This window comes from Doryrhamphus excisus, linkage group LG7 (genome assembly GCF_037039965.1).
Source record: "Doryrhamphus excisus strain RoL-2023G ecotype Guam linkage group LG7, RoL_Dexc_Guam_v1.1, whole genome shotgun sequence".
NCBI classification, from domain to species: domain Eukaryota; kingdom Metazoa; phylum Chordata; class Actinopteri; order Syngnathiformes; family Syngnathidae; genus Doryrhamphus; species Doryrhamphus excisus.
The window spans coordinates 1,023,568-1,049,562 of NC_136363.1; the positions used below are offsets into that span (position 1 = coordinate 1,023,568).

The 25,995-nt window shown below is 43.2% G+C and overlaps 1 protein-coding gene across 5 annotated transcripts in view; it reads left to right on the forward strand.

Annotated features, from left to right (window-relative positions):
- Positions 1-2,017: 2,017 nt before the first annotated feature.
- Positions 2,018-25,995, forward strand: part of elmo1 (engulfment and cell motility 1 (ced-12 homolog, C. elegans)) — a 62,840-nt gene continuing 38,862 nt past the window's right edge. For 4 of the 5 annotated variants that reach the window (XM_058047968.2, XM_058047970.2, XM_058047969.2 and 1 more), the window contains exon 1: positions 2,018-2,139. The gene's annotated coding sequence lies outside the window, so the exon portion shown is untranslated. Of the gene's footprint in view, positions 2,140-24,593; positions 24,709-25,995 lie in introns of those variants that run through there. The other variant, XM_058047971.2, reaches the window with a different exon arrangement.

The window sequence follows — 25,995 nt, forward strand, 5'->3', positions numbered from 1 at the left end:
CTGTTCCTTTGCAGCTGCGTTCTGCACACTGACTCCGCCTTTTCACACCACACTGTGCCGCTTTTAAATTCAAATGCGGGGCCGCATAGAAGGATTACTGTGAGCTCGCCTCCAGTCAGAAACATAGCAGCCATTTACGGCCGGAGAGAAGCACTTTATTAGCTTCCAACAGCCCGATCGCATGCAGCCTCCCCCGCTGGGGGGGGGGGGGATCATCCACGGCATCTGCTGTGTCACACTCCTGTTTTTACAGGAAATGTTAAATCAGGAAAACTACACTGCTCTTCATCTTACTTTGAAGATATCGTTTTCACATTCTGCCCATACAAGTGTAAAAATAAGTGAATCATGTACAACTTTAGATGACTAGTGTTGTTGTTTCTCCAACGTTTATACTATTACCACTGTGAGTGTGAATGGTTGTTTGTCTATATGTGCCCTGTGATTGGCTGGCCACCAGTCCAGGGTGGACCCCGCCTCTCACCCCAAGACAGCTGGGATAGGCTCCAGCACCCCCTTGTGAGGATAAACGGTAGAAAATGAATGAATAAGATTAGAGCACTCCAGACATGAAATAACACCCCTATGGTTATCTTTACAATCCTTTCATCCAATATAGTAGATATAATAAGAGAAAATAAGACATGATATAACATTAGAGCCCTCTAGACATAAAATAACACCCCTAGAGTAGCATTTATACTACTATTACCCAATATTGTAGACATTATAAGAGAAAATAAGACACATAAGCCATAAAACACTGCTGTTTTTTTACTTATTTTTAACATGATTAGATTCCTACAGATGCTGCACAGTGGACGAGTGGTTACATGGTACTTCGACTTCCTCCCACATCCCCACAAAATATGCATATTAGGTTGATTGGAGGCTCTAATTGTCCATAGGTATGAATGTGAATGGTTGTTTGTCTATATGGGCTGGCCCACAGTCCGGGGTGTACTCCTTCTCTCCCCCAAAGTCAGCTGGGATAGGCTCCAGCATACCCTTGATGAGGATAAGCGGCAGACCTTTATGCTACTATTACCCAATATAGTAGATGTAATAATAGAAAATAAGACAAAGGGAAGGAGTGTATGACCTTGTCAATGCAGTTTTTAACATTGTTAGAGCCCTCTAAACATGAAATAACACCCCTATAGTCACATGTTTTCTCCTTGGGCTGCTCAAGTGGTCTTCCTGATCTATTGACTGTGTGGCCAACATGATAACCACTCATCCACCTTGCGGCCATACTTTTTGTAATGGTAATGGTTTTATTTCATTTGAAGATTACAATTCCAATTGAATGCATCCCATAATCAGTTCCCAGTTCCATATGTCCAAAAGGAGTAGGAAGAAGCAGAGCTTATTAAATCCTAGCCCTCCATCTGGTACTTTTACAATCAGTAACTGTTACATTTGTTCACTTCCTGCTTTCCATAATACAGTTTAAGGTTTTTTAGTTTAGTTAGTTTTTTAGTTTAGTTTTTTTAAAATAATACTTTAAATATATTTAAAATTCACACTTTAGTAAAAATGTGGAATATTTTCCAAGTCACAACTTAGGGGGAGTGGGGGGGGGGGCAAATTTCAGCTCTAATTTTTGTAATGTTATTGTTGATTTTGTCAATATTTTTCTGTCCACGTGGTAGCAGCAGAAATGCCACGTGACTGTTTGATGGCGTATTTGCTCATTCTTTGCTAACAACTCCTGTTACTTAATGAGTCATCTTGGCTCGGGGAACACACGAAAAACGAAGCAAAATGGCCTGAAATGTGCCAAATACACGTCTGGAGTAGTTCTTCGTGTGTATTGTCATATTTAGGGTCGGGTAAAAAACACGAAGTGTACGTTAATTTTCAGCCTTTTAAGCACCACAATGCAGTGTTGTGTTTCCAGCCTCGCGAGGAACCGCACAGCTGCCGGGGATGTCATGACGGCGGCGGCCAGCAGGGGGCGGAAGAGACGAGGAAGCGGAAACATCAGCATTATCTTCCACATCACAACACACACACACACACACATTCACACAGACGGTGAAAGAGAGAGAGTGACACACACACACACACACACACACACGCACACTGGGTGACACACAAACTCCGGCAGTTGGAGAAGTGTCCTCGCTGCAGCAGGTATGTCAAAGCATTCTTATCTTTGTCTTCTTTTTCCAATCCCAATTCCTGCCGCCAAACGTCGCGCATCGTTTGCTGTTCGCTATGTGTGTGTGTGTGTGTATGTGTGCGCGTGCAGTGGCGCGTTGTGTTTTTAGCTTTGCGGATCTCGCCCCCCCCCCACACACCGTGCTTTCTTTCCGCGTCTGTCGTGTGACTTTTCCGGCATTTCAAAGTGACATGCCTTCATTTAGTGCGCACGTCCACGCCACTGTGCAAGTTGTGTGTGTGTGTGTGTGTGTGTGTGTGTGTGTTTTTGCTGCAGTGTGCGCGCGTACGTGCGTGTGTTGACGCCTGCTTGCTGCCTGCTGTATTTCTATGCATTTAGCTCTAATTCAGAGCACTAAAAGTTGGGGCCGTGAATGAAAAGGCGTCCCCACGCACACACACACACACACACACAGGTGTCTCCGATGGCAATCATCGTCCCTCCTTCCGGTTGTAACTCATCAAAAATCTCAACAGAGATATAAACGTCACATTTTCCGTTTCCTCTCTTTAGAAACCTTATAATAATCACATCATATTGAGCCTCATTCATATTTTTGGCACTTCCTGTACGTGAAAGGTGGTGCTGTAATTCCCACGTCCTTAGAAAAGTCCTTAGTTATGTTTTATTTCTTATTTATTTACCAGGATGTCGGATTTAGCACTTCCTCTTTGCAAAAGATATATACGGTAAATTAAAATATGGTGTTTTAAAATGTCACTATCTGTATCTGTATCACATGGAAATGGAATTGGGAATGGGAAGTGCATGCCAAAGCACCAGGAGGCGCTGTTGTTGCTAACAGACAGGCCGTTTTAGCAAATTAGAAGCTTGAAGAAAGTCGTTTCTTGGAGAAAAAAAAACTCAATTTGAGTATTTGGTTTAAAAATGTGTTCACAGGAAGTCAATTTTAGCACTTCCTGTTGATTGTTTTGAAAAGGCGATGCTCAAATGTTTTAGTAAAATGTCAACAACCAACAACAATGACATTTGCAGCCTGTCGTGTGCATGCCAAAGCACCAGGAGGCGCTGTCGCCACTAACAGACAGGCCGTTTTAGCAAATTAGAAGCTTGAAGAAAGTCATCTCCTGGAAAAAAAAAACTCAATTTGAGTATTTGGTTAAAATAATTTGTTCACAGGAAGTCAGTTTTAGCACTTCCTGTTGATGTTTTGAAAAGCCGAAGCTCAAATGTTTTAGTAAAATGTCAACAACCAACAGCAATGACATTTGCAGCCTGCCGTGTGCATGCCAAAGCACCAGGAGGCGCTGTCACCACTAACAGACAGGCAGTTTTAGCAAATTAGAAGCTTGAAGAAAGTCGTTTCCTGAAAAAAAAAAACCCTCAATTTGAGTATTTGGTTAAAAAAATGTGTTCACAGGAAGTCAGTTTTAGCACTTCCTGTTGATTGTTTTGAAAAGCCGAAGCTCAAATGTTTTAGTAAAATGTCAACAACCAACAACAATGACATTTGCAGCCTGCCGTGTGCATGCCAAAGCACCAGGAGGCGCTGTTGTCGCTGACAGACAGGCCGTTTTAGCAAATTAGTAGCTTGAAGAAAGTCGTTTCCTGGAAAAAAAAAACTCAATTTGAGTATTTGGTTTTAGAAATGTGTTCACAGGAAGTCAATTTTAGCGCTTCCTGTTGATTGTTTTGAAACGCCGATGCTGAAATGTTTTATTAAAATGTCAACAACCAACAACAATGACATTTGCAGCCTGCCGTGTGCATGCCAAAGCACCAGGAGGCGCTATGGCGTCTGACAGTAAGGTGGTTTTAGCCAATCAGAAGCGGGTAGAAAGCCATTTCCTGGAGAAAGGTTTTTTTTCGGAGTGAAATTTCCCTTAAAAATGCCATTTGCATGCCAAAGCAACAGGTGGCGCCGTAGCCCCTAAAGCTCGGTCTAGTTTAAGGGATCAGATTGTGAAGGAAGTCATTTCGTGGAAAAGGTAGCAAAAAGGTTTTTTTTTTACCAACACCTGTGTTGAAGCCACGAGAAATGGAATCAGGATTGTGTTTTTTGGACGCCGTCCTTCTCTGCTTCCTCAGAGACCGAGTTTGAACTCGGTTTGAACAAAATGTTCACTGCGGCGTCTCGCAGGGCACGCCTGGCGTACGCTAAATAAGAGATGTAGGGTACGGCGTTAAAGCGGCGAGTCTCCCGTGTTGACGCTTCACGCCTGTCGAGCTTCAGCAATAAACATCGTCCCATAAAGTGCGGCTTTAGCCGGTAGCTGAGCGCTTCATCTGGACCGTGCCGGCGCAGTAATAACACCCCCCCCCCCCTTAGCCCCCCCCCCCCATGGGAGCCATACATCAAAAGGGAGACGCTTTTTATAAGCTACAGTCCAGCTAAATATTGCATTTGTCGCCCCTCCCAAGTTAATATTTCACTGGAAATGCTGCAGTATGCATGCCAGTCCACTAGGGGGCGATGTCAAACAATGCCTTTTCATACCAATACTCCGTCTATGTATGAATTGAAAATAAATTAAAATGTTATCTTTCCCAAATAAAAACATGCATACAGTAAAAATATGGAAAAGACAAGAATGTGATTTCACTTTTGAGTGACAAAGATGCTAATGTTATGTTTTCTCATTAGCTGGTACGCCCACCGTCACTGCCCCCACTACCCCCACTCCCACAAGCCTGCACCCCCACCTGGTGGGTCGGCATCCTCGCTCCGTTCTGGTTCCCATACGGAAAAGGCTGCAATGGAAATTGTTTTTCCCCCTCCTGATGCAAACCCGGCCTGCTATCTGTCCATCTTAATGAACTCGCATTGCCCCCCCCCATCGCACCCCCCCCAAGCTCACTTTCGAGTACCAATGTGCTGGTGTGTGGGGGGGGGGGGTGTCGGCAGTTTGAGGTGACATTCATTTGCGGCAGGCAACGAGATGAAGGTGGTGTTGCGTAATCACTTCTGGTGGGGAGCGGGTGAGAACGCCCCCCCCCTCCCCCCACCCCGTCGCCCCGTCCCTGACGGCCGCCTGAGGCCGAACGGCTGAACGGAATGTTTTGGTGCCAAAGCGAGAGCGAAGGTGTGGGCTGGTAATGACCTGCCATAACGCCGCTGATGCATGACGGACAAGGATGTTTAGACGTCACTGCGAGGGGGGGGCGGGGAGGGGGGGGGGGGGGGCGGCCTGAAGTGACCCCGGAAAATTGATACGTCTCGCTGCATTCCAGCTCTGGCATTATGGAATTTCTTCTTGCATGTTTGTGGTACTTGGCATCACCCAGCTGAGAACTCTATGGTCTACTTGACCCGGGTCGCTTACCAAGTCCCACAGTAGAACCGGTTCTTCAACACTCCAGCTGTGGGAGCACGCAGGGAGGGGGGCGGGGACGGCAGGGGTGTTAAGTCGGTCATCGCTCGTTGAGAAGAGCAATATGTGCTTTCATGTCAGAGTCCCCAAAAGTCAGTTGTGTCGTATAACGACCAAGTGTCGCCGTTGGAGACGCCGTTTTCCTGCGCTACTAACGTTTTTTTTTTCGAGCGAGGGGCAATTCGCGGTGGGTCGCGAATGATCTTTTGTACGATGTCACGTGCCCACCCAAATTTCTTCAGCATTATCCTAAACAAACAAACACCTCAAGCTTCTTCATGGTGGAACCTCGCTTAGCGTCCGCCCTGGTTAGCAGAGAAAATGTATGGCTAAATTTTGCATGGTGATATCCCATAATAGTTTGGCTTTATTATTGTATTTATATCATACAATATATATTTTCCTTTATGCTACTAAAAGTTTTCCTTATGATTTTATTCTTATAAAATTGTGACTTGTTTTTTTGTTAGAATACGACTTGACTTTATTCTTAAAATTCTTATTTAATTTTATTTTATTTTTTGTTTAATTTTTTTTATTTTATTTTACATATTCTAAAATTACTGGTGTTTTTTTCAAATATTTAAAGTTTTTTTTGGTAATTTTTTTTCTTGTAATTATGACTTAATTCCCATAATATTTTGACCATATTCTGATAATATTATTGCTTTTTCCACAAACTAATTTTCCCAAAATGACAACTTAAATTTGTAAAATTACTTCTGATTTTTCAATGTTTGCTTTAAAAAATTAATTTTTTTTTTAGTTTTCTTAGTCAATCATATTTTGAGAATTTGCAGCAGGCCAATTAAAGAACAGCCACGGGCCGCAATTGGCCCCCGCCATCCGCACTGTGGCCCCCCCTGATTCAGGCTCCATTTACCTCCATAGAAGTCGTGATTGCTGACATGAGCGTTCCCGAAGACAGGATGTGGCAGCGAGACGCCACACAGGCACCATCTTCCTGTTTTGTTTTCTTGAATTCAATTCATTCGTTTTTTTGCCTTCTTGATATCCAAATGCTGGCACCTGAAACTTTCTGTGGGTAATTGGGTAATTTTGGGTAATTGAGGTGAGAAACATTATAGAATTGAAGGAATAACTGATGGCGTAACAGGAAGGATGGGGTGGGTGTGGTGTCTCGCCGCCACATCGTGTCTTTGGGAACTCGTGTTAAGAATTCCATCTTCAGTGAAGGCAAACGTAACGTCTCTCCTCATCAGCCACTAAGAGTCAAGGCTGTGTGGGAAAGGGGAGGAGGAGGAGGAGGAGGGGGAGGAGTCAGCCAAGGTCGTCTTTATGGATCACTCGGCCTTTTCACCGTCGATAAATCCCAACACAGGAGGACACGTTCATAGGTCCTAACCTTTTAAAGTCATGTTAGCTGCTGTCGTTTGTTCCGCCATAAAAGTTCTACCTGTTTGCCCTAGATGGGAATTTCAATGAATTTTGGTGAAAATCTATTCATTGATAGCTCCAAAATATTTCAAGCGGACCTATAATGCTCATTTTTTGGAGATGTGGTCTCCTCTAGAGCAGCTACACACTTCCAGAATCTGCACCTATTCAGCTGTATTTATTATTATAGATTTTTTAGTTCCCGCCAAAACGGTCTGTTTTAATATATTCCACCCACGGCCCGCCTCCGGGCACGCCCACTCTGCTGAGTGCACAGAAAGAGTTCCAGTTCCACTTCCATATAAGGAATCCCCCCCTCTGTGACATCACAAAGGGACAGTTTTACCACGCCTTCTGAAACCGAGCGTTTTGAGCCATCCCAAACTTTTTTCAGGGCTAAGTTCTAAATGCCCAAACCTTGTTATCTGAAACTTTGGGATGGTTTAACGCTGGAATACAACATTTTAACTACTTTTATAGGTCAGAAAACTGGGAAAAAGCAAGTACTTTGCTTAAGCGGCCAAACTGATGCATCGTTGTACTGACCGAATTCTGTCTGTACTGTTGAGTACCAAAACACATCAACTCAAACCCGATCGTTTTTCGGTACCTAAAGGCATCTTTGTGACTGAGGAAGTGAAGGGTTGGCTATAGCTGGGTCACATGTGACTTCCGGTTGCAGGCTGCACTGGTTCAAGCATTTGGAAAAACAAGCTAGTGACCACCACCAACCAAAATGTATACTTCATCTGTACATTATTTAAATAAAACTACATAGTTCAGGCTATTTGTGTTCCAATAAACACTTGGATGTTGTTTTGTCCCTCCTGCTACATCTTCTTTTTCTCTGACGCAGCAGGGGCGTGTGAGGTGTGTTCAGAAGCAGAGTTAGGATGCCATCTACTGTACAGAGTTGGAACCACAAGCTCCCATTATAGTCCCATTATAATGTGTTTATGAGCCAGTGCCAAATCTATGAATAATGAAAGCAAAGGAAAGAAAGTTATGAGTTGAAATATGGCCACCTTATGGTTGGGCGACATCGACTCTCAACTTGTTTGTTCGTTGTCATGAAAACGTTGTTGTTGTTACATTGAGCGTTCTCGTGTACAATCTTTTCCTGTTCTCTATTGGCGCCGCCCGAGCGCATCTGCAAAGCACCTGGACCGCCTGAGTGGTCGCCTGAGAGGCCGCCGGGCGGCCACGGCCGATGCAGAGAAGGGGAGGCATTGTGGCTTTGGTGTTGCCTTCAGGGCGTGTTTGCTGTGTCTGTTGTGTTGTTGTCCGGAAGGAGGAAGTTTGCCGCCACCTTCCCGCCCCCACCCCTTGTGTTTGAATTATTGCGTGTGCGGAATTTGCTGGTTGCGTGCCAGAAGCACAGGAAGTGCATAGGGTAGTTTCACATCACAAAGAAACGCATCAGGAAGTGGAAATCGGGGTGAAGGTTCTTATATACGCCTGCTAATGAAATCCCATACAAGATCAGCACTGAAAATGTATCATTTAACAAATGATACCTTTTGAAATATTTTAGTGGGCTTACTTTGCTCCATGATGGGTTCAGGTTTTTAGATGTATCATCCGGGGTGATGCGGCGCAGAAATAAACATATTTTGACATGACTATCTATACCGTCTACCTTTCTGACGGAGCCAATCACAACACACATTGTCTTTTAAAATGGCTGAATTTCTCAAGCAGGTCTTGCATTGTGTTTACTTGGTGGAACATCCAGCTCTAAAAATAAAAACACGACTTACACATCGTGTCATTAAGTGATGCCTCTTCGCCGAACCGCTTCCTGTCACCGCCTTGACTCACTTCCTGTCGTCAGGGAGACGTTAAGTGAGAGGCGACGGGCTTTTTTTCGATGCAAAGGCAGGCTGAGTGAAGCGTGCGTTTGACATCCTCGCCATGACATCATGAACGGCCGCCCTAAGGAATGTCTTCCTCTTTCCCGCAACCCCCGTCACCCCCCCTCCCATCCTTTAACTTCCTTTTTCCTGTTCTGTGCGTACGCATCCCGGGAAGCCATAAAGAGGCTGAAATGAACTCCTTGGAGTCCATAAATAACCCTGAACGTTCACCGCAGCAGGAGCAGCAGGCCGCACCCGCTCGTCAGCGGTGCCAGGGCGGAGGCCCCCAGCCGGGCCCCCGGCCGGCAGCCTCAGCGTGTGGTTTGTTTGCCCGTAAAGGTTTAGGAGGTTCCTGGGCGGGGCTTGTGTTAAATTGTCACGGGGGGGGGGGGGCGGCGGATGAATGAATAAATAATAGAGAAGCAGTCTAAAGTTGGGAGGCTGTGGCTTCAGCTAATTGATGGCTTTAGCCACAGAATGGGCGTGGCGGCGACTACAGCCATTGCTGTTACTGTCTTGTCAAGAGAGAAAGTGTGTGTGATTATACATATTTCATTTTTTTTTTTTTTTAGATTTTTAAGGTAATTATAATATTGAATTTCATTTTTTTATTTAATATGAAAATTAATGAATTGTAATTATTATTATGAATACAGATTTTAATGCTACATTTTATTTTTGTCGTAAACTTGGAGTAGTTAGCGGTGGCTAGTTAGCTCCATCTCCTAGCACTAGGGTTAAGGACTGTAGTGCCAGCTTTGTCCTTAAGGGGCAACAATTGGGTTTACCCCCCCCCCCCCCCCACAACAACAACAACCATCCACGACTACATTGCAGGCCTGTGTGGAAACATTAGCAGCCAAGCATTTTTGTGTAAAAATCTGGCAACACAAAGGCAGTCGAGCATCTGCATGAGTGCATGAGTGCCGAAAGCTGCGGTTCATAAGGGTCAAAGATGCGGGCCGGAAGCTGGAAGTTGATACTCTTGTTTTTCTTCAGTGATTACGCTAACCTAGCATGATGTTGCTGTCAAAATCTGAGTGTAATGTTAGCATTTTAGCATCACATAGCTTTGCTAGTGTTGCTAACATTTACCAAGCTGTGTTGGGCATGTGTGCCGTCACAAAAACGCCACAGTGCTAACTAAAGTGCTAACTAGCTATAGATGCGGGAGCTGTAAGTTGGCTCCTCTTGTTTTTCTTCAGTGATTACGCTAACCTAGCATGATGTTGCTGTCAAAATCTGAGTGTAATGTTAGCATTTTAGCATCACATAGCTTTGCTAGTGTTGCTAACATTTACCAAGCTGTGTTGGGCACGTGTGCCGTCACAAAAACGCCACAGTGCTAACTAAAGTGCTAACTAGCTATAGATGTGGGAGCTGTAAGTTGGCTCCTCTTGTTTTTCTTCAGTGATTACGCTAACCTAGCATGATGTTGCTGTCAAAATCTGAGTGTAATGTTAGCATTTTAGCATCACATAGCTTTGCTAGTGTTGCTAACATTTACCAAGCTGTGTTGGCCATGTGTGCCGTCACAAAAACGCCACAGTGCTAACTAAAATGCTAACTAGCTATAGATGCGGGAGCTGTAAGTTGGCTCCTCTTGTTTTTCTCCAGTGATTACGCTAACCTAGCATGATGTTGCTGTCAAAATATGAGTGTAATGTTAGCACTTGTTGCACATTACACAGTGTTGCTAACGTTTACCAAGTTGTGTTGGGCACGTGTGCTGTCACAAAAAGTGCTAACTAATGCTAACTAATGGAGAGAGGCGTAGCCAAACATAGCCCCGGAATCTTCTCAAAGGACGACACGACAGGAAGTAAACTATAGATGGTTGTTTTTTTGTAGGGCGGGGGTAACCACGTATTCTAGAATGGGCCACAAATGGCCCACGGGGCATGCTTTGGACACCCCTGACGAACTCACTAAAGAGCACAGTCACGGTCGTATGATCTCTGAGGAGACGCCAACCTCCAACACGTACTGTTATGATGAAGGTAGGTATGATTGTGGTCCTGGGGGGGGACTGGGGGGGGGGGGCAGCGTTGTTAATGAGCCGCTGTTGCAGGCGCTCCTGACTGATGCTTTAATAAGACCAGTAATTGTCCACCCTCGTCAAGAGCGGCGCAGTAAAAGGCGCTTTATCACGGCGCTAAGTCACCAGAGAAACACTTGCCTTTTATTAAACCTTGTCCATTGTGTGCCATCACGTGGGCCTTTTATTGCTGCCAGCACCCTATTGTTCACTTAATGCCTTTTCTGAAGTCTTACCACAAAGTTGCAAGTTGGACCATTGTCTTGTTGGGAATCATATCTTCACAATATCAATATAAGACGTTTTGCTTGATGTGGTTGATTTTATGTCGAATTGGATGAGAAATTTCAAGTAACTCCCACTCACAGGGGGGGGGGTTAAATAACGGCATCGCCATGTGGTGTATTTGTGCGAAAAGTAACATCCCAGGCAACACGGCAGGGGTGCACGTTGTGACACATTGTCACCCTTTTTATGTGCAGTTCTTCAGGAGTAGTCCTCATTTATTCCCGAAGAGCGCCGTTCCTTACTTTTCCGAGGTTCAAGCAGCCTTTGGTCGCCGCCGACTTCTTCCTCTGCGAGCGTCTGAGCCATTTAGTTCAAGTAGGACAAGTAAAAATAGCCACAAATCAATCCCAAACGTTCCCGGCCTCTTTGTGCATCTCGATGCGGGCGTGTACGAGTCAGCGGGGGCTTTTTTTGGGGGGGAGTGGGGGCAGTAAGTGGGGGTCTGCAGCGTTCCAAAGGAAAAGCTTGACCACAATGATTGACAGACTGGCACTCATTCCAAAAAGGAAGTAGAAACATAGGAGTGCTGGTGGTCCCACTTCTGGGTCGTGACACACTTTGGAAGCTATTAAAGAGGCAGCGGCGGCAGATTGTGATGATGATGATGATGATGATGATGATGATGATATGACCTTTGAGTTATTACACGCTTCGGTGCTAATCCTCTGAGCTACGGAATTTAGCCAAGTGGAGAGCGTGTTTGCAGGAAGCTAAGTGTGCACGCTTCAAATGAAAGGTGTTTTTAATTTTAATATCGTATATGTTTATCGTCACCAAATGGAATCGTTTACTTCACTTTGGAAAACGGCGAAAAAAAAGTAGGCTTCGCTACACATCTTAAAATAAAGCACTGCCAACCATGCGTCAAACAAACGAGGGACCCAGAAATTTGATCGCATTAGCCATTACGCTAACACGGCAAATGTGAGCGTAACGTTAGCACGCTAGTCTCAAATAGCTATGCTAGCACTGCTAATGTTTGTGTCCTCCCGTCCCCGCTCCTTAATGTTACATTGTTGTATGTGATATACTGTATGGCATCGATTACGTGCGACGTTACAAAATGCTAACGTGCTAACTAGTGCTGTCGGAGACGGAGGATGACTACTTCAAAATAAGTAGGCTTTGCTACACATCTTAAAATAAAGATCTGCCAACCATGCGTCAAACAAACGAGGGACCCAGAAATTTGATCGCATTAGCCATTACGCTAACCCGGCAAATGTGAGCGTAACGTTAGCACGCTAGTCTCAAATAGCTATGCTAGCACTGCTAATGTTTGTGTCCTCCGTCCCCGCTCCTTAATGTTACATTGTTATATGTGATATATTGTATGGCATCGATTACGTGCGACGTTACAAAATGCTAACATGCTAACTGGTGCTGTCGGAGACGGAGGATGACTACTTCAAAATAAGTAGGCTTTGCTACACATCTTAAAATAAAGCTCTGCCAACCATGCGTCAAACAAACGAGGGACCCAGAAATTTGATCGCATTAGCCATTACGCTAACCCGGCAAATGTGAGCGTAACGTTAGCACGCTAGTCTCAAATAGCTATGCTAGCACTGCTAATGTTTGTGTCCTCCCGTCCCCGTTCCTTAATGTTACATTGTTATATGTGATATATTGTATGGCATCGATTACGTGCGACGTTACAAAATGCTAACATGCTAACTGGTGCTGTCGGAGATGGAGGATGACTACTTCAAAATAAGTAGGCTTTGCTACACATCTTAAAATAAAGCTCTGCCAACCATGCGTCAAACAAACGAGGGACCCAGAAATTTGATCGCATTAGCCATTACGCTAACCCGGCAAATGTGAGCGTAACGTTAGCACGCTAGTCTCAAATAGCTATGCTAGCACTGCTAATGTTTGTGTCCTCCCGTCCCCGCTCCTTAATGTTACATTGTTATATGTGATATATTGTATGGCATCGATTACGTGCGACGTTACAAAATGCTAACGTGCTAACTAGTGCTGTCGGAGACAGAGGATGACTACTTCAAAATAAGTAGGCTTTGCTACACATCTTAAAATAAAGATCTGCCAACCATGCGTCAAACAAACGAGGGACCCAGAAATTTGATCGCATTAGCCATTATGCTAACCCGGCAAATGTGAGCGTAACGTTAGCACGCTAGTCTCAAATAGCTATGCTAGCACTGCTAATGTTTGTGTCCTCCTGTCCCGTTCCTTAATGTTACATTGTTATATGTGATATATTGTATGGCATCGATTACGTGCGACGTTACAAAATGCTAACGTGCTAACTAGTGCTGTCGGAGACAGAGGATGACTACTTCAAAATAAGTAGGCTTTGCTACACATCTTAAAATAAAGCTCTGCCAACCATGCGTCAAACAAACGAGGGACCCAGAAATTTGATCGCATTAGCCATTATGCTAACCCGGCAAATGTGAGCGTAACGTTAGCACGCTAGTCTCATATAGCTATGCTAGCACTGCTAATGTTTGTGTCCTCCCGTCCCCGCTCCTCAATGTTACATTGTTATATGTGATATATTGTATGGCATCGATTACGTGCGACGTTACAAAATGCTAACGTGCTAACTGGTGCTGTCGGAGACAGAGGATGACTACTTCAAAATAAGTAGGCTTTGCTACACATCTTAAAATAAAGCTCTGCCAACCATGCTTCAAACAAACGAGGGACCCCGAAATTTGATCGCATTAGCCATTACGCTAACCCGGCAAATGTGAGCGTAACGTTAGCACGCTAGTCTCAAATAGCTATGCTAGCACTGCTAATGTTTGTGTCCTCCCGTCCCCGCTCCTTAATGTTACATTGTTGTATGTGATATACTGTATGGCATCGATTACGTGCGACGTTACAAAATGCTAACGTGCTAACTAGTGCTGTCGGAGACGGAGGATGACTACTTCAAAATAAGTAGGCTTTGCTACACATCTTAAAATAAAGATCTGCCAACCATGCGTCAAACAAACGAGGGACCCAGAAATTTGATCGCATTAGCCATTACGCTAACCCGGCAAATGTGAGCGTAACGTTAGCACGCTAGTCTCAAATAGCTATGCTAGCACTGCTAATGTTTGTGTCCTCCCGTCCCCGCTCCTTAATGTTACATTGTTATATGTGATATATTGTATGGCATCGATTACGTGCAACGTTACAAAATGCTAACGTGCTAACTAGTGCTGTCGGAGATGGAGGATGACTACTTCAAAATAAGTAGGCTTTGCTACACATCTTAAAATAAAGCTCTGCCAACCATGCGTCAAACAAACGAGGGACCCAGAAATTTGATCGCATTAGCCATTACGCTAACCCGGCAAATGTGAGCATAACGTTAGCACGCTAGTCTCAAATAGCTATGCTAGCACTGCTAATGTTTGTGTCCTCCCGTCCCCGCTCCTTAATGTTACATTGTTATATGTGATATATTGTATGGCATCGATTACGTGCGACGTTACAAAATGCTAACGTGCTAACTAGTGCTGTCGGAGACGGAGGATGACTACTTCAAAATAAGTAGGCTTTGCTACACATCTTAAAATAAAGCTCTGCCAACCATGCGTCAAACAAACGAGGGACCCAGAAATTTGATCGCATTAGCCATTACGCTAACCCGGCAAATGTGAGCGTAACGTTAGCACGCTAGTCTCATATAGCTATGCTAGCACTGCTAATGTTTGTGTCCTCCTGTCCCGTTCCTTAATGTTACATTGTTATATGTGATATATTGTATGGCATCGATTACGTGCAACGTTACAAAATGCTAACATGCTAACTAGTGCTGTCGGAGACAGAGGATGACTACTTCAAAATAAGTAGGCTTTGCTACACATCTTAAAATAAAGCTCTGCCAACCATGCGTCAAACAAACGAGGGACCCAGAAATTTGATCGCATTAGCCATTACGCTAACCCGGCAAATGTGAGCGTAACGTTAGCACGCTAGTCTCAAATAGCTATGCTAGCACTGCTAATGTTTGTGTCCTCCCGTCCCCGCTCCTTAATGTTACATTGTTGTATGTGATATACTGTATGGCATCGATTACGTGCGACGTTACAAAATGCTAACGTGCTAACTGGTGCTGTCGGAGATGGAGGATGACTACCCCCTATTGCGACGTTAGCTATAGACGCGGGAGCTGTAAGTTTCCTCTTGTTTTTCTTCAGTGATTACGCTAACCTAGCATGATGTTGCTGTCAAAATATGTTGGCACTTTAGCATCACATAGCTTTGCTAGTGTTGCTAACGTTTACCAAGCTGTGTTGGGCACGTGTGCCGTCACAAAAACGCTACAGTGCTAACTAGGGGACAGCTTTGTAAATTAAGCTCCGTTAAGTGTGCGACCGTTAGCTAAAGACGCGGGAGCTGTAAGTTGGATCCTCTTGTTTTTCTGCAGTGACTACGCTAACCTAGCATGATGTTGCTGTCAAAATATGAGTGTAATGTTGGCACTTTAGCATCACATAGCTTTGCTAGTGTTGCTAACGTTTACCAAGCTGTGTTGGGCACGTGTGCCTTCACAAAAACGCCAAAGTGCTAACTAAAGTGCTAACTAGCTATAGATGCGGCAGCTGTAAGTTGGCTCCTTTTGTTTTTCTTCAGTGATTACGCTAACCTAGCTTGATGTTGCTGTCAAAATATGAGTGTAATGTTAGCACTTGTTGCACATTACACAGTGTTGCTAACGTTTACCAAGTTGTGTTGGGCACATGTGCCGTCACAAAAACGCTAAAGTGCTAACTAGAGAACAGCTTTGTAAATTACACTCTGTTAACTATGCGACCGTTAGCTATCGACGCGGGAGCTGTAAGTTGTTTTTATTTCCAGTGATTACGCTAACCTAGCTTGATGTTGCTGTCAAAGTATGAGTTAATGTTAGCACTTGTTGCACATTACACAGTGTTGCTAACGTTTACCAAGTTGTGTTGGGCATGTGTGCCGTCACAAAAAGTGCTAACTAATGCTAACTAATGGAGAGAGGCGTGGCCAAACATAGCTCATTAGCATTAAAGCTACTTTTAAAGTGGCTAACGTACACCGTTTGAGCCTGGCAGATAGGATAAAGGGGTTAGCGTTTGAACTCATTATCGCGCTTAGCTAAATTAGCATCCAGCTATGTGGCTATTTTTGTTGTTTTTAGTTCAGCTGTGATTTGTATGGTTACAGTAGCATCCCTTGTGTGGACCTTGGCTGTGTCTGCTTTCTGGGGGCTCGGCTAGCATCTGCAGTGGAAATTCCCTGACCCGGGATGCCCCCATCCTTCACGTCCCATTTAACCAGACGGAGCGCATGCCAGCCCGGCCGGACACTTCTGAGCACACGGTGATACATCTTACATACATTCTTGTCTTATTCCATACTTTTGGAGACCAAAAGAGAACCTAATTATGGCTAATTATGCATGGCTGGCCACCAGTCCAGGGTGTACCCCGCCTCTCCCCCAAAGTCAGCTGGGATAGGCTCCAGCATCCCCCCTGGGACCCTATTTAACTGAAACTGCAGTGGCCCAAGTTCACCACCAGGTTCCATTAAACTCCAAATTCCACGATATTACCGTGCAGTTTACTCCTACTAACTCGTCATAACTCATTTAGAACACGATGCAACAATATAAAAATCAGGTCAAAACAGCAAAATATCATAAAAATGTTGTGTGCACGTGTGCTCATGCAGAAGGAGGTGCGTGCACGTCGGTGCGTGCTGGAGGGCTAGCCCTCCCGTGCAACGAGTCCAACGCTAGCCTTTAAGCGACAGCGCTGTTCTAGCATGACGGCGCTTGCTCGCTTGCTTCTATTCTGGATCTCGCACGCCGCCTCATCGGGACGGCGCCTCGCTCTTGACGTGACGGCGTCATTTCCCGTGCCACCGCCGCTGCCACCTCCCAATTAGCACGTACGCGTCGTCACGGCGGCGTGCGAATCCCACAGCGGCGATCATCCACTTCAAGGTTTGGGAGATGTTACATTTGCACAGATCTCTGTGTCTTCTCTGTAACACGCCAGAGAATAAGAAGACGTAGCAGGAGGGATCAGGTACTGTCGTTATATTTAGAGTTTTCAGACCTTTGTGAAAGCATGTATTGCTCTTCTCAACAAGCAGCAGGTGCTGGGGGGGGGGGGGGGGGGGTGTTATTATGAATACATAGGTAAATAAATGCTAATTAAAAATAAGAAATACATGGAAAATAATTGTAAATAAATAGCATTTTGGAAGGGTGAAATATCAGGCAAATAAATTCTTACTTCAATCAAATACTAAATGTACATAAATTAGATAAAAATTAAAAAACTTAATTTTAAAAATTAGAAAAATAATAAATTAAATGTAAAATATTAAATTAATAAAATGCTAAAATGAAATAATAAATAAAATAAAATAAAATAAAAATCTATTCAGATAAAATGTAACAAAAATCATACAAAAAATAATAAAAAATAATAAATAATAATAAATAACCTTTTTAATAATGCAAATAAAAATGTAAAAAATAAATGAAAAATGTGACTGAGGCTAGCGCTGCTCTTTTCATGTTTGTTTTGATGCATCAACGCTTTCTGTACCCTGTACTCTGTACCCTGCCCCCCAAGGGGGTTCGCTATGTCGTTGTTTCATAATTGCATCGTAAATGCCCATTGTTGTTGTTTTTGTGCAGTACATGTATGAGAATTTGGGGCACTCCTAATGGGGGCCCCCTAAAAGCCAGGCCCCGGGCCTCTGACTGTGTGTGAACCTGGTACACTACGCCTCCCGTCCCCGATGTGCCCACCAAAAAATATGATCACCAACTGTAGCGTATCCCTGCCGTGCTTTTCTTTCTTTTCCTGTCGTCTACTTTTAGTTTTTAGGAAGTTGGGTTCCTGTTTCCTGGGCTTCCGACGTCTGGAACAATCCAGGCGCCATTTCATCGCTTGGGGTCATGTGATTCATTTTGGTTTTGAAATAGTTTTAAGAGCGTAAAGCAGGCTAGCTTAGAGGCGCTATCCTTATTGATTGTACTCTGCACTCGCACGCTTTGATGAGTTACACAATGCCGAAAGTAGAGCGAGTCATTCTGACCTTTTTTTGTTTTTTCCTCAATGAAGCCCTGCTTCGCTGCAGCACACGTGTGTGTGTGTGTGTGTGTGTGTGTGTTAAAGTTAGTTCACGCCATTGTCAGCACCCACTCGGAGTGATGGTGGGGGTGTGAAAGATGTTGTTCTGCCGGAGTAGTCGTGGCGGCTTTGTGATGGTGGGGCTGACTTTTTTTTTTTTTTTTACTTTTTTGTTGTGAATGAAAAACACACAAATACACACAAATGTCCTCAACAAAGACAAATGTCCCCACAATAAAGGTGGGATGTGGAGGGCGGGGCCTCATTAGCGGAGAAAGACAAGAACAAACACACACACACACAAAGTTAGACAATGGAACTATAGACGTGTTACCATGACTTCCTCCTCTGCCCAACCATTCATCTCTGCCTCAGTCACATGACCTGGATGGATTTTTTTTTTGTCCCAGCCCCTCCCCTCATCACACACACACACACACACACACACACACACACATTAGAGACGGATCCTGTGAACTTCTTTTTTCGGGGCGGCGTGTTCCTTGAAGCGTGGCCTCGGAGGCTCCCGTCATTGTCGCTCACGATGATCAGTGAGTGGAAAGAGCTGATGAATTGGGGGGGGTGGAGTAGATGGGTTGGGGGCTCCCTGCTGGGAAAACTTTAATTAGTTTCTTCCCCCTCCTCCCTGCAAAAATGAAACGTTTAACTTCCGGTGTTTCGTTTTCAGCATCCGTTCTAGAAAAATGGAACAGCAGAAATTTAGAATTTGAAGCAATTTAGTGGCTTCCTGTGAGCGTTTGGTGTCTAGTGTAGAAAGTCTAGTTTGTTGGCTTCATTAATTCATTAATTAAGTTTCCCCATCATCCATAATCCGTATGTGAAACAGAAGCACAGTCTTTCCCTTTTCTGTGCGTCTATAGAGAGAGAAACAGTTAGCATGAGAGCTACAAAGCACATCACGGGACACACCTATTTGGACTACTAAACAAATTCACTGTTTCAGAGACATTTTGTACCAAATGGCCCACGGCGAAGGAAAAGAACATCATCCACCTGAAACAGCAGCAATGCATTTGAAAAGTGCAAACAGTTTGCCCGAGACCTCTGTGACATCACACTGGCCGCTCGGAGCGTGTGCCCGAATACAGTGCACCTTACTGGGTGTCTTCCCTCTTTTAAGAAAAGAAAGTGCAACTCAGCTTCGTCATAGAAGTGAAAGAAGCCATTAATAGTAACTTGACTCAGCTCTTTTTTTACCCCTTTTGTTCTGTTTTTTTTCCTTAATCCATCTTTGTCCATTTTTACCAATATTATGACTTTATTTACATAATATTATAACTTTTTTCACCCACCAAATTTTACAGTCATGGCAACTTTATTTTGTTTAATAAATCTAAAATATTTATTTAATATTTAAACTGCTAAAATGCTGCTAAAATGACTTAGTATTATTATTTATTATTACATTTTTTTCTCTGAATATTTTGACTTTATTCTCATAAAGTTAACTTTTTTTCACCGACCAAATTTTATAGTAATGACAACTGTATTATGTATTTTTAAATTGGTTAAGAAATCTAAAATATTTATTTAATATTTATACTCTATGCTGCTAAAATGACTTATTATTATTATTTATTATTACATTTTTTTCTCTGAATATTTTGACTTTATTCTCATAAAGTTAACTTTTTTTCACCGACCAAATTTTATAGTCATGACAACTGTATTTTGTATTTTTAAATTGGTTAAGAAATCTAAAATATTTATTTAATATTTATACTCTATGCTGCTAAAATGACTTATTATTATTTATTATTACATTATTTTTTCTCTGAATATTTTGACTTTATTCTCATAAAATTAGAGCTGTTTTCTCTATTTTTATTTTTTTCTCCTATTCAACTTTCTTTATTATTTTTGATTTAATTCTTGTAAATTAGATTTTTTTTCCTCAACCTAATTTTCCAAAAAAATATTTTTTTTACATTAGTCATTATTAGTCAAATAATGACATTATTTAAAAAAACCCTAATAATAATTTGGACTCTTTTTCTTGTTGGATCACTTTACTCTTCATGTTTACTTCATTTTTGGAAAATACCTTTTCATTTGTCTTGTTAAATGCTATTTTTGGACTGTGCCATGGGCTGTGTCTGGCCCCCGCACCGCAGTTTGGCCCTCTGTGCTTCAAGGTGTCACATGCAACAGCGGGTTAAAGCTTCTATTATTCATAAGCTCTGCTTCTGCTGGTCCAGATGACACGGCCCCGCTTGCCAGACGGCTCCAGCAGGACCTCATTGACACCCCCGTCCCACCCCCACCTCCAGCATGACTCAAACACCCCCCCCCCCTCACCTTTTAAATTATTACACTCATTGTTGCCCCTTGAGGACAAAGCTGGCACTACAGTCTTTAAAGGTCAGGATTTTTTAAGTAGCCCTAGGGGACCTGTAAGGGTGGGCGGGTGGTGGGGGTCACCTTAACAGCCCTAATTAGGGGGTCAGGACCCAGGCAGGGAGGAACGAACCCCTGATGTTTATTGTCGTTTTCTCGCCTCTTTCATTGATTTATGGAACGATGGCTGCCACTTTTGGCCGCAACCCAGAGACATTTATCTCGGAAACGCACGCATCGTTAGCCGGGAACGTGCGTGGCGGCGGGGATTTGCCCACAGGAGCTCACGGGGGGCGGACGCTAATGCAGGCTAATGTCGATCAATAAACGTGGAGGTGTTGGGGCCGCGTTGAAATGGCGCTGTTAGCATGATGTGCCTGTGGTTAGCGTGTTTACACGCTAATAGGCGCTAATGCGCATTAGCTAACGGATGACAAATTCATCAATGAGTTAACGGTATTGTTCCAGGAAGAGTGAGGTAATGTCGTATTTATATTATATTATATTACATTATATTATATTATATTATATTATATTATATTATATTATATTATATATGCCATTATATTATATATGCCATTATATTATATTATGTATTATATACGCCATTATATTATATTGTATTATATACGCCATTATATTATATTATATAAATAAATTTACTAATTATATAATATTGACTTCACTCTTAACACTTTGAACCCCCCCATTGGCGATGGGGTGGGATGTGCATGTGCATGGCGTGAACCCCGTGAGGGTGCAAGGACCCATTTAGCCTGCTTGCAGCTTTAATTTGTCATCATTCCTATTTTACTGTTCATAATCCGCCGTCGCTGATGCCGATAATGACCTCTAGTGGCTGGAGGCCATCACTGCATGAAGGATAAAAGCTGTAACGTGACACAGGCACCGTAACGGGAAGGGTCTTCTACTTTGTTGTGCTCCAGGAAAGAGGAAATATTGTGTGCGCTTGTTTTGGTGTACGTGCCAGATTGCGAGAAAAAGCATGTTTGACCTTGATAGGCCGCCTCAGACGGGGTGGAGGAGCCAAGGCGCTGAAGCTGGCACCATCGGATGCTGATGTAGCCTCCAGCCTGACTCACACACACACACACACACACACACACACGTTTTCCCTAACAATACGGAGAAAAGGCTTCCAGGGTAAACGCCTAATTGTTGCCTTGTTTTTGTGTCTCCTCTCTCCGCTGACCTTGACGCCACGCTTGCATAACGGGGGAGGACAATGTGTTATTTTTAAAATGTGTTGTGAGACGTGTGTGTTGGGTTTTAGTCGGGGGGGAAAAAAAAACACAAACATGTGTCATGGTCACCTTATGTAACACACCTGAAGTGCAGTACACGCATAACACGCACAGTAGTGATTAATGGTGCACGTACGATGTGTGTGTGTGTGTGTGTGTGTGTGATGTCCCAGATTAGATTTAATGACTATAGTTATCATGAGCACATGCTTTATTGCCGCCTAATGTCTTTTTTTTCAAATTTAAGCTCCACTTTGGCCACTTAGGAGACAGGAAGTGTGTGTCATGCATTCTAATCACCGTCGTCTTGTCTTGTCCGGCGTCTTTGTTGCTGAAATTTTCCACAAAAGTCATGCTCACAGAAAAACTCACAATTTGATTTCATTTTTAAAGCGGACTAATGATGCTTTTTCAACTTTTCTGACCTATAAAAGTAGTTAAAATGTTGTATTTTGGTGTTAAACCATGCCAAAGTTTCACATCATGAGGTTTGTGTATTTGGAATTGAGTCCTGAAAGGAGTTTGGGGTGACTCAAAACACTCTGTTTCAGAAGGCGTGGTAAAACTGTACCTTTGTGACATCACAGAGAGGTGGATTTCCTTATATGGGCGTGGCTGTAGGCCAGCTAAACTCTCAGCTCTGCTCTCCCAAAGCCACATTTGTTTCCAGTTCCTAAAGACGCCCCCCATCATATAAATATCAAAATATTTTATCAATTTGATTTACTTCTTGTAAATTTGTTTTTTTTTTCCCGCAACCTAATTTTCCAAAAATTACATTTTTAGTGGTTGTCTTACAAAATTTTACACTGGACTGTTTTGGCGTGCCTGTGTTAGAAATACACTGTGATACCTTCATTGTGATACTTTTACTTGGCATCGTTGCAGCTGTGTACTTAACTAGTATTTCTGCCACAATGACACAGTAGTTCATTCCTATTGTGTTCAAGCACAACCTAGCAAGACTAGCGGCTTCCGCTCAGCTGATTTTTTTTTTTTTACACGCTAGTACTCCTGCAAAAAATGTGTAATGACCACATTAGACGTTACCAATGCTGTCGAAAAGCTAACGCTAAAATGATGAAGCTACTTACCATCTTGAAGTAACCTCTTTTCTTGAGAAACTGTCCAGTCTTTACTTCCGAATCGGATTTGGGATCCAACACATATGGGTTTGCAGTTAGCGACACAAACCGGAATTCCTTTTCAGCCTGGAGGCAAGCTGTGGATGGATTTTTTTTTAAACAGTTTTCCTGGGAAGCACGAAATTCAAAGAAATACACCTGGATAGGTGCAGATTCTGAACGCTCTACAAAGCTTTCTGCGTTGGTTATTGTGTGTAGCTGCTCTACAGGAGTCCACAACTCAATACAAAGGGCCGAAAAATAATAATAGCATAATAGGTCACCATTAAAGATTTCAAAATAAGACATTTTGGAACTGTAAAACAGTGATATGGTTTTTATATCGTCCCAATCTCATAGCGGCCCCTGTCTGATATTGTTGTTATTATTATTATTATTATTATTATATGAACGTTATGAGTTAAAAAAAAAACAATGCACCATTATGTAATGGCGTGATGATAAATCCTGTGCTTTTATTGCCGACTTTATTGCATTATCTTGTAGGACTTAGCGGTTAGCAGGGTGGCTAACTGCTAGCATGTTGTTTGTGATTGTTCCTGAATGGTTAGCAAAGTCCTGCAGGTTAGATGTTTGTAACCCAATCTTGCTTTAGCGTTGATGCTTTGTGGTCCAGGATGTGATGCAATGACGTGGAGATGTTAATCCAATGCAGACTTCCTGCTCTGCTCTGCTTGGCTCCCGTAGGAAGCGTCCTGTGTTATCTCAGTGGATGCTGGAGGACCAGCGCAGGTAGATGATCGGGTTGACATTGTGTTGCTGGGAGAGGAACATGTTGAGGTTTCACAACTTCATCAGCGATTCACGGCGGGATAATAAGCGACGACTTGGAATATTATTCTTCACGGAGCGAGATTGCTTTGGACGGCAGCATTGAATAATAGATGTTCCCTGGAGGTGTTCCAGAAGATCCTTCGCCGCCCGACAAGCGCTCGTGGAGGTTTGAATGGAAGCGTAAGGAAAGAGGAAGTCACATGTACCATTCTTGTTGAGCAGCGGCGACGGTGGCGTCTAATTTGCATAATTACTGGAGATGCTAAACAACAATGGAGGACATGCGAGTGGCGGGAAATGGGATTTTTGTTTTCCTCCCGGTGCTGTCCGCTAGTCAACACATGGCACTGTCTAGCTCCGCCCCCTTAAGGGCACCCCAACAGAAGGGTGCCAAAAGGTCTTATTTATTTGAATTTGCATAATTGGACATGGACAGTCCCATTATAATGTGTTGCAAACAGGAAATGCCAAAAAAAAACAGCACCCTTGCATCTGTGGCGGTCCAAATGCAACAGTGGCGGGCCTCCAGGAATGAAACTGGCGTGCTCGCTGGGCTCGCCCTCGGCAGGACTTGTGATTCACGACTGTAGAGTTTGTGTTTATGAGGCTCGGCCAAAGCGGCGCTTGACCTCACGCAAGGGGCGGAGCAAGCGTGTGCATGTGATGTGCACAGGCTAGCCTTTGAGAGGCAAGAAGTGTGTGTGACCCCCCCCCCCCCACCCGCCCCCCCATGGTCTATGGCGGCGCTTGTGGGACATATTTGACTTGTGAGCTCAGCGGCGCGGACGTCTGATGTCCGGCTTCCTCTTGTCTGCTGGCTTTCTATTTTGCCGCCTTTGAGGGACTTGGTTCCTCTTTTCTTGACAAACACCTACTTCCCCCCCCTCTTTGCCCCCGCCCTTTTTAGCCTCGGGCGAGGTGCAGCACAAAGCGTCTTCTTGTGAAGAGGACATCTTTATTTGCTAGCAGGTCAGGGGGAACAGCAGCACCGCTGAGGTGAGTTTCTGCTGGGAGGTGTGTGTGTGTGTGTGTGTGTGTGTGTGTGTGTCCGCACATGTGTGTGTGTGTGTGTGTGTGACATCTTGATGTGCACGTACTTGCAGACTAGAAGAGAAGAAATATGATGAGAAAGATGGAACTTGGAAAGTTTCTTCCTGGTAACGTCAGCCGTGCTATAAATGTCCCACTTTGTTTGTGTAATGGTTGGACTCTGGGTTGCCAGATGTACTAGTTAGTGGAATATTTCTGCTCTGCGTCGCATCTCGTTGGTGGTTGCAGTGGAGCTCCACGGCTCGCTGCTACTCCGACTGGCTACTCATGCTAGGTGTCGACAGGATATCCTGCTTGCGGCATTACAGCCCAGCCCAGAGCGGCCTTGTGACACTGCCTTCACCTACAACACATGCATCTATATCACATGCATCTATATCACATGCATCTATACCGCATGCATCTATACCGCATGCATCTATACCGCATGCATCTATACCGCATGCATCTATACCGCATGCATCTATACCGCATGCATCTATATCACACCCATGTGTGGGTTTTCTCCGGGTACTACGGTTTCCTCCCCCATTCCAAAAACATGCTAGATTAATTGCAATTAATTAATTAATTAATCACACAATTAATTAATATTTAAAATTACATTTTCTTTTAATATTTCAACTATTTGCTACTAAAATAAAATTATAGTTACTCATGATATATAATTTATTCTCATATAACTCTGACTTTTTTTCATAATATTTTGTCTTCATAAATTTTCATAATTTTTTTAATAACCGTTTTGGGTTTTATATGCCAACTTTCTCCTAAATGTTCAACTTGTAATTATGACTTTATGCCATAATATTTATACTTTATTCCCTTAAAATTTGATTTTTTTTTAACCCAACCTAATTTTTAAAAAATCACAACTTTATTTAGTTTGGATTGTTTCTCATAATATTAGCACTTTAAGAAACAAACCGGAAGACATATTTTTCTTTAATATTTGAACTCTATGTTACTATAATGACATTATTTTTTCTCATGATATTACCAGTTTATTCTCGTAAAAATGTGACATTTTTCTCGACTTTTTTTTCTCATATTTTGACTTCATTCATGTAACATTACAGCAGTTTTTTTTTCAAACTATTTCAACTTCCTTCTTGTAAATGTGAAATGTAAATGTTCTTCCCATAATTCTGACTTTATTCTCATAATATTGAAACTTTTTTCTCAATTTAATTTTCCAAAAATTACAACTTTATTTTGTTTCTCATATTATGA